The sequence below is a fragment of the Cenococcum geophilum genome (genome assembly GCF_001692895.1).
Source record: "Cenococcum geophilum 1.58 unplaced genomic scaffold K441scaffold_34, whole genome shotgun sequence".
NCBI lineage: Eukaryota > Fungi > Ascomycota > Dothideomycetes > Gloniales > Gloniaceae > Cenococcum > Cenococcum geophilum.
This window is the reverse complement of record NW_027137592.1, coordinates 667459-676125: the sequence shown is the minus strand read 5'-3', so window position 1 is coordinate 676125 and position 8667 is coordinate 667459.

Below are 8667 nucleotides of genomic sequence, written 5' to 3'. Positions count from 1 at the left end.
AAAAACCGTAGTCTTCTTCTATTTCTGCATTCTCTTCTATTCCTAAAGGTAGTAAGGAGAAAGCTATATAAGAATATTTAAGACTAATAGAAAATTTATAAAAATTACTAAAGTGAGACCTAGTAGATATATACTATATAGATAGCTCTAAAGATAGTAAATTAAGTATAGTAGCTAAATATAAAATAGAAGAGAGAAATAGGATTAAATATGTAATAAACTAGAATCTAAAACCTTATATAGAAATTATATATATAGAGCTTTACATAGTCTATAGGGCCCTAAAATACCTATAGTAATAGAAGCTGGAAGAGAAACAAGTCTATATCTTTATAGATAGATTAAAAGATTATAATTTAATTCTTTTATAGAATAGAAACTAGCCTTTAAAATTACGTAAAGCTGTTTCTATCTAGCTAGTAGAAATACTTCTATTAGATTCCTAGCTATTTAAGAATCTATAGAAATGAAATAATAAATAAACTAGCTAAAAAGCGTTTTTCTAGGAGAAAAATAGAATCTTTCTATACTTTTTATCCTATATAGGGAGACTAGTAAGAGAAAGGATACTAAAATAGTAGGAAAATAACTGACAATAAAATAAAAATAAAGGAAAATACTCTACTAAAATCTATAAAGGAAGCTATTCTTTTTCTCTTAAAGCCCCTAAGAATAGACATTCTAAAAAGCTATAATTAGCTTTCTTCCAGCTAAAGCTAGAAAAAGATTACTTTAAATCCTTCTCTAAAATAATAGGAAAAGATAAAAAAAGGTAGATGCTTTAAAGAATATAACGCTTTATAAATCCCTAAGCACCTACTACTAGACTACAGCCTATATAGAGAAGAGAGAAAAAATACAAAGGCAACTAGGCTCTTCTCTCTCTCTAAAGAAGTTATTCTATATAAGGAAAGGAAGAGAAACGCTTTTTCTATTCCTAGATAGAATAGAAATAGCTATTAGAAAAAAGCAAAGGGATAGAAATAGGGATAGGCATTAGGATTTCTTATTTTATATAGTTTTTCTATCGTTTTCTTATTACCCAATAGTTATTCTCGACTTAGTATTTTACTAGAGAGCTATAAACCCCTAGCCTAGGGATTTATAAACTATTAGGATATAGTTACTAGTTTTATATTAAGCTGCGTAAAAAGAATTTATATATATAGAGCTATAGTGCTATAGACTAGAGACTATATACGTAATATTATACGCAGTATAAGATAATAGGTATTTTTTTTTAAAAAAAAAGCTTAAAATACGTTTAAAGATATCTGGGCTTATAACTGTTTACAAGCAATTAGCACCAAATTAATAAGTCCTATTAATAACGCTAATTAGGACAATATATAGCCTTAAATTCTAGGTAGTATTTTTTATTACTTATAAATATTATAGTAGTGCTAGGGCATGCCTATAAGGGATATTATTGCAAACACCTTAGGTTACCCTTAGGATAACCCCTAAACGCCCCTTAGATAGTCGCCGGTTATATACTAAAGGTATATACCTATAGTATATAGTCTCTATAATCCTAGAGGCCTTACCTCTTTAAGGATTTATCTTTTTTACTAATCTATTCTATTTTACAATTGTGTCCTCATAGCCTCCTATCTATAAAGTCCCCTTATATTTAAATCTTTTCTATTTTTTTTTAGAAGGGCAGTTAGCTTTATAGACTAAATTATTTATTTATAATTACTATTCTCCTTTAAAATCTTATAATAACCTAAATAGAAACTCTACAGACACCTTATAGAAAGCCGTTGCGCTAAGGTAAAAAAGTCCCTTTAATAGCGAGAGATTGCGATAATATAAACCTCTAAGTAAGATAGCTATATAAGCCCTAATACTTAGATGCGCTAGGAGCTTAAAGACTCTTATATATTTATAATTACCGTTAAGGAAAATATAAACACCCTCTATAACGGTTATAATGCTACTAAAAAGTAACTAGAGCCCCTTTAGCCCTACCTAGGCTAATTAAAAGATTAAGCGCTAAAGGCAACTTTAAGATCTTCCCCTAAGCTAGAAATACTAGAGGAATATACTAATATATTTAACTAGGGACTTAACCAGAATCCTTCCGGAAGACTGCTAGCCTATAATTAGTATAATAGTAGTATATAGACTGCTTATAAGTTAAACGGGCCTACCCCTTTAGGTAATTTAACCTAACTACTAACTTAAGACCTAAGCCTTATTAGGAAATCTATACTAGCTACTAGTACTAATACTACCTCTAAAGCCGGAGCTTTTTAAGGCTAAGGTTAGAAAATTAAGAGCCTTAAACCAATTGTCTTTAAAATAGATATTAAGAAGCTACTATAAGGTTTTTAAAAGCTATATAGGAAGAAGTTACTAATAAATATATTAAAAACCTTTAGGGGCAGGTCTAGATCTAGTAAAGCTTAATTTAGGCTAAATAAAATCTTTTATAACCTAGCTAAGGCTTAGGGCTTCTTAAGAGCTACCTAGTACCTACTTAAGGAGGTATAGAAGACTTAAAGAGGCATCTACGCTATAAATAGAAAAAGGATATAGACTAACTAGCTAAGGCCTTTAGTAATTTAGAACTCCGCTATAAACCTAACGCCTAATAACTAGATAATTAGGTTTATAAGGTAGACAGCTTCTTTAAGATGCTAATAATATAAGATAATACTAAAGAGTATATATGCTAAATTATTGGTAAGATTAAAGACTAATTACTAAACTAGATTATACTTAATCAGCTTAATAAAGAGTAAATTACTATATAATTATAGCTATAACCCCTCTTAATGAAATAGACTTAAGATCCGTATATTATATAATATAATAATATAGAGCTATTCTAGAATAAGATATAGCTTAACCGCTATAACTTTTACCAGTTTATAAATTTTATAGAAACTTATACTTAATAGATAGATCTAAAGCCCTTTAAAAATAAAAACAGCAGCATTTATAAAAAGGAAAAGATTAGGTTTATCTAAGTTAGAATTAAGCTAGTAATTTATAATAAAATAAAGCGCATAGAAGCTCTATTATAGATTACTATATATATATATTTTAAATAAGCGGATCTAAATGCTAAAGATATAGTAAAAAAATTAGACCTTTTCTAGTAGAAAGCTAGGGGGTTACTAAAAGTTTAGGTATTCTAGTAATAATATAGGGCAGACCTAATATTTAAAGAAGCCGTTTTTAAAAAGAACTTTAAAAGGGTTAAAGTTAGGGACTTTAAGTAACGGGAAAGACTTCTAGGGCTAACTTAATACCTATCTAGTACCTTTACAGAAATACTTTAAAAAGTTAAAAAAAAACTCTAGAGGTAGATTTTATTAAAAAAAATAAGTAGGGCAATAACCGCACTAATAATTTAAAAAAAAAGCCTTAGTTACGGAATGTTCCTAGCTATAACTAAGGCAAGATATAAAAGGAAAGGCTTTTTATATTACCGTTAATCTAGAAATAATACTCCCTATAGGCGAGGTATAATAGTTTTAAGCACTATATAATAGCAGCGCTAAAATTAATCTTATATAATATAATTTAGTAAAAGAGTATAAACTTATTCTATTATAAAGGTGGCGGAAACCTATTATAGGCTTCTTAAATAGGTATTAGATTAAACTATATAGGACCTATAAACTTATAGTATTAGTGGCCAATATATATAACCGCACTAAGGTAGTTAGCTTATAACCCTTTTAGGCGGCTAACTTTATAGGTTATAACCTTATTTTTAGATACCCTTAGCTTATAGAAGTAGATCCTAAAATACGCTTTAAGATAGAAGCCTTTAAATAGTAAAATAATAAAGAATTAGAAGGGCGTATATTACTAATAAGCTTAAAAGATATTACCCTAGCCTAAGCAATACATAAAGAGCATACTATAGTACCTTAAACGCTGTATTAAAAAATTCCCTACTCTTTATTAGCTACTATATAAAACAGTTTAACGTATAGTAGTAACTATATATAAATAACTACTATAGCATATAATACTACCCATAAGTATTCTAAGGGAGCTTTAAAATCTACTTAATAATAATATAAAGAATAAACGTGACCCTAATTTATGAAATATTCCATTAGGCCTAAAGGGCTTACTAAAGGTATTTTTAGGTAGATAAGCTAAAGTCTTACTATAGAACTTAGAATATAATTATATAATTAATTTCGAAGAAGGTAAATAACTACTAAACCTTTTTATCTATAACCTCTCTTATAAAGAGCTTAAAATACTATAAGAGTACCTTAATTATTTACTAGAAAAGGAGTAGATCTAGCCTAGTAAGTATGATAATCCTCTTAATTCTAAAACTGGATAGAACTATAAGGCTATATATAAACTATTACGGCCTTAATAAGATTATGATTAAAAACTGTTACCTACTACCGCTAGTTAGTAAAATGCCAAATAAATTATTTAAGGCGAAGATCTTTATAAAGCTAGATCTATAAGACACCTATTATAGGCTTTATATTAAAAAAGGGGATAAGTAAAAGACTACTTTTAAGACCTAATACGGTTACTTTAAATATCTAGTAATGCCTTTTAGGCTAGCTAATACGTCTATAATATTCTAATTATATATTTATAGAGCTTTAGGAGGACTAGTTAACTATATATACGTTATTTATTTAGATAATATTCTAATCTACTTAAAAGATAAGGTTTAGTATAAGTAATACGTTTGCGAAGTACTAGAACGTTTAAATAATTAGGGCCTTTACGTTAAGGCGTTAAAATATATCTTTAATATTAAGTAGGTTAAGTTCCTAGGTTATATTATAATCTCTATAGGTGTAGTTATAGACCTAGTACGGGTATAGATAATTTAAGAGTAGCTAGAGCTAAAGAGCTACTAGAATATTTAAGTGTTCCTAGGCTTTACTAATTTCTATAGGCGCTTTATTTATAACTATTTAAATATTATCTAATATTTATCTAACTATATTACGGAAGTTTCTTAAGACCTAACCTAAGGAGTAAAACGCTTAAAGGCGGGAAGGAAAAAAACTAAAAGGGGCTAACTAAATAGTATAAACTATAGTTATAACCTAAAAGGGTTTAGAAGGCCTTTTAGGAGCTATATACAACGTTTATAAAAGCTCTATTACTACAGCATTTTAACTTAAATTAGCTATTAATAATAATCACTAATATATTAAATTTTGCCTTTATTAGTATCCTACTATAACCTAATAGGCATCTAAACGCTACCTAGCTCTATTAGAGACTAGTAATATTCTATAATAGAAATTCTAAGAGCCTAAAGTTAGGTATTATACCCATAATAAGAAACTACTAGCTATAGCTAACTGCTTTAAATAGTAGCAATACTACTTTAAGTACGCGAGCTATACCACTTATATACTCTTAAATTATTATAATTTACGCTACTTTATAATTATAAAGGAGCTTATACCTTAATAAGCTAAATAGGTAGAAGAGCTTATATAATTTAATTTTAAGATTAAATATATGCTAGGGGAAAGTAACCTTATTAATAGACCGTTATAATAGCTATACTATACTAAAGGCTTTAAAATAGGAGAAGGAAAACAGATAATAGATATCTTACTCCCTATATTATTAAAAAAGCTCTAGGTATAGAATACTTAAGTACTTATAGCTCTATATACCAAGTCTTAGGCGGTATAAGCCCTAGGAGTTTTTACTAATATTCTAGCTAGTACTTAGTCCGTTACTAATAAGGGTCTAAATATATCTAGATAGGACGTCCCTAATACATTCTTAGAACCTAATAATATACTACCTTTAATTACTAAGCTATCCCCTTAAACTAATAGCAAAGCTATAAAGCAATTGGATCTCGGAGCCCTATAATAACTAAAGGACTTTAACTTTATAGCGGCCTTCCTAATATATATATTAAGAGGTTATAAGATATAACCGACTACCGAGGCTCGCATTACCTTATGACTTACTACCCGTTTCTTGACATTGTATATCTTACTACCTATGTCTTACTACCTATTTCTATTACCTATTGCTAACTATAAGCGCTGTCTACCTCGGTAATTGTGCATTATTGTTATTATCTTTTTGTTGTCCGCTTTGTGTGTATGTAGACGCTTTAGAGCTATATTTACAATTAAGTCGTTTATTTAATTCTTCCATACTATAAAGCTTATAGTTATAAGCCCGGATCGCACTACCTGCTAATTAATTAATCTACTACCTTATTTAAGAAGTCACTACTTCTACTACCGTTACAGTGTCTCGAGCTTCTTTATCTATTAAATAACGGACGATTAACCCTAGTTAATAACCGTACGACCAACCAACGAACGAACTGACGAATTAAATTAAAAGTTCGAAATGTCAAAATAAGGTTTTCGCTAAGACACTAATTGGACCCTGCCTAACCCTATAAATTCTAAAAATAACGACCTCTACTGAATTAAAAGTCAGCCTTATCCTTAATTAGCCATCTAATTGGATCTAATAGTCCTTTATTATTAAAGACACTGCTAAAAGTAATAAGGTATGGTAGTATATCGACCTATCTAAAAAAGACGAGCGTCTAAAGCTAGAAATACTAAGTCGGCCTATACTAAGGGACATACTACCTACGGCTATATTAATAGCAAAGCTAGATCTAAGCCAACTCACCGCCTATAACTAGCTCTACGCTAAATATAAAGACGATCTCTGTATGTACGGGAAGCGAAAACAAGCAATAAACAATATTAGTAGCTTACCTTCTACTTATTAATGGCCTTAAGACGGTACACGAACGGCTTTAAGCACTTAAGACTGCACTAGCCCCTGTTACCTTAGGTCGAAAACGCGACGTCCTTAATTAATACACAGCTTTAAAAGCCTATAATAAAAAGCAGAGCATTAATAAATAGTTAAATAGCTAGCGGAACGGCTATAAGCTTATGGAACAATTAAAGCTACCAAATGTACAGGGATTTAGGCCACACTATAATTTTGTTTAAGCTATTAAACCTATCTCTTCTGGTTTTGTAGAAGCACTAGAAGTAGACCTTATTAGGAAAAAATAGAAGGATAAAGCCGCCCTATCTATTATCGATCCAATTAAGGAATATAAGGAGTACTACCGCATACAGCAAGTATCCTCTACCTCTACTGCTAATAACTCCGCATTTGTAACGCTTTAAAACAATTCTAATTTAAATTTAAATTCTAACCTTAATTTTAATTCTAATAGCAATCCAAATTTAAAATGGAATAAGAAATGTATATACGGCTTTAAATATTAATTTAGTAGTTGCTACTATATTATTAAGCAGAAGCGCCCTTAAGGATAGAAACTAAACCTAGACATCTAAAAGAAAGTAGAAAAAGCAATTTTATCTACACCTTAGATTAAACGCGCAGTTAATTAAATTTAAAAATGGAATAAAAAGCAAAGAATATAGAATCTATAATTAATTTTAATTCTAAAACCCTACCTTCTAAGACACTAACTAGCTATGCTGCTGTGTTTAGTGCTGGTCAAATTCCATTTAAACTCTAGAATACCTAGATACTTAACCATAGTGTAGATACCTACGTCTATAATAATAAAGAAGACTTTACCTTCTTATACCTAGCAGCAGAAGACGACTACCTAATTACTAGCGGAAATTTTAAAAATATTTAAGCTTACGGAATAGTAACTATTATTATTGATATACCTACTGGAAAGCCAAAAATAAAGCCATCCTACGTAGTACTAGCACCTACCTTTTTTACAAATATTGTAGCATTCTTAAAAGCTACTGACAACGATATCTATTTTAACTTAGGACGAAACTTACTATACTATCTAGTAACTAGCGAAACAGTATGCTATGCGAAATAATTAGGGGGCTACTAGGCACTAATACACCGAGAGCCTATAAATATCCTAGATTTAGCAACTTAATTAACCTTCTTATTAAGAAGACATTAACTAAGTAAAATGGCCCGTAAACTAGTCGAAGCTATAGCTATAAAATAGTACAAAATTCTCGGCTATATAGGACCTAACGCTATTAAGCAGCTTTCTAAGCATATTAATAGCGTAGAGCTAACCGAATTAACTACCGAATAAGCACCGCTTAAAATTAAATGCAAAGCTTACTTATTAGCAAAGCATATATAGCAAATCTTTTAAAGACAAGAATATAAATTTCTAGCTACTTAACCATTCGAACGGCTTTTATTTAATATTATTAACCTTAAAGTACCTAGATATAACGGCGATAGATATATTATACATTTCTACTGCATATATTCTAAATTTAACTTTGTGTTCACCTTTAGGAATAAGGATAAAGCTATTATCCTACCTACTATTTGCAAGACTTACTATTTAATTAAAATACGATTCTATTAAGACGTTATCTTCTTTTAGAGCGACAATAAATGTGTATTTAGATAAATGGGAGACACCCTATAGACGGGGTGTATAGATAAAGGCATTACTTTTAAATGCCAAGCACTATATACTGAGGAATAAAATGGCGGAGCTAAACGATCTGGACGAACCCTTATGAAACGATTAAGGGCTATATAGCTAGAAGTATCCTTACCCCCATTTCTAGGACTAGAAGCTTTCCTTACTACTAGATATACACTTAATCGAACGCCAAATAAGTAATTAGGGTGGAAAACTCCGTATAAGATCGCCTATAGCAAGCCGCCATTACTTAC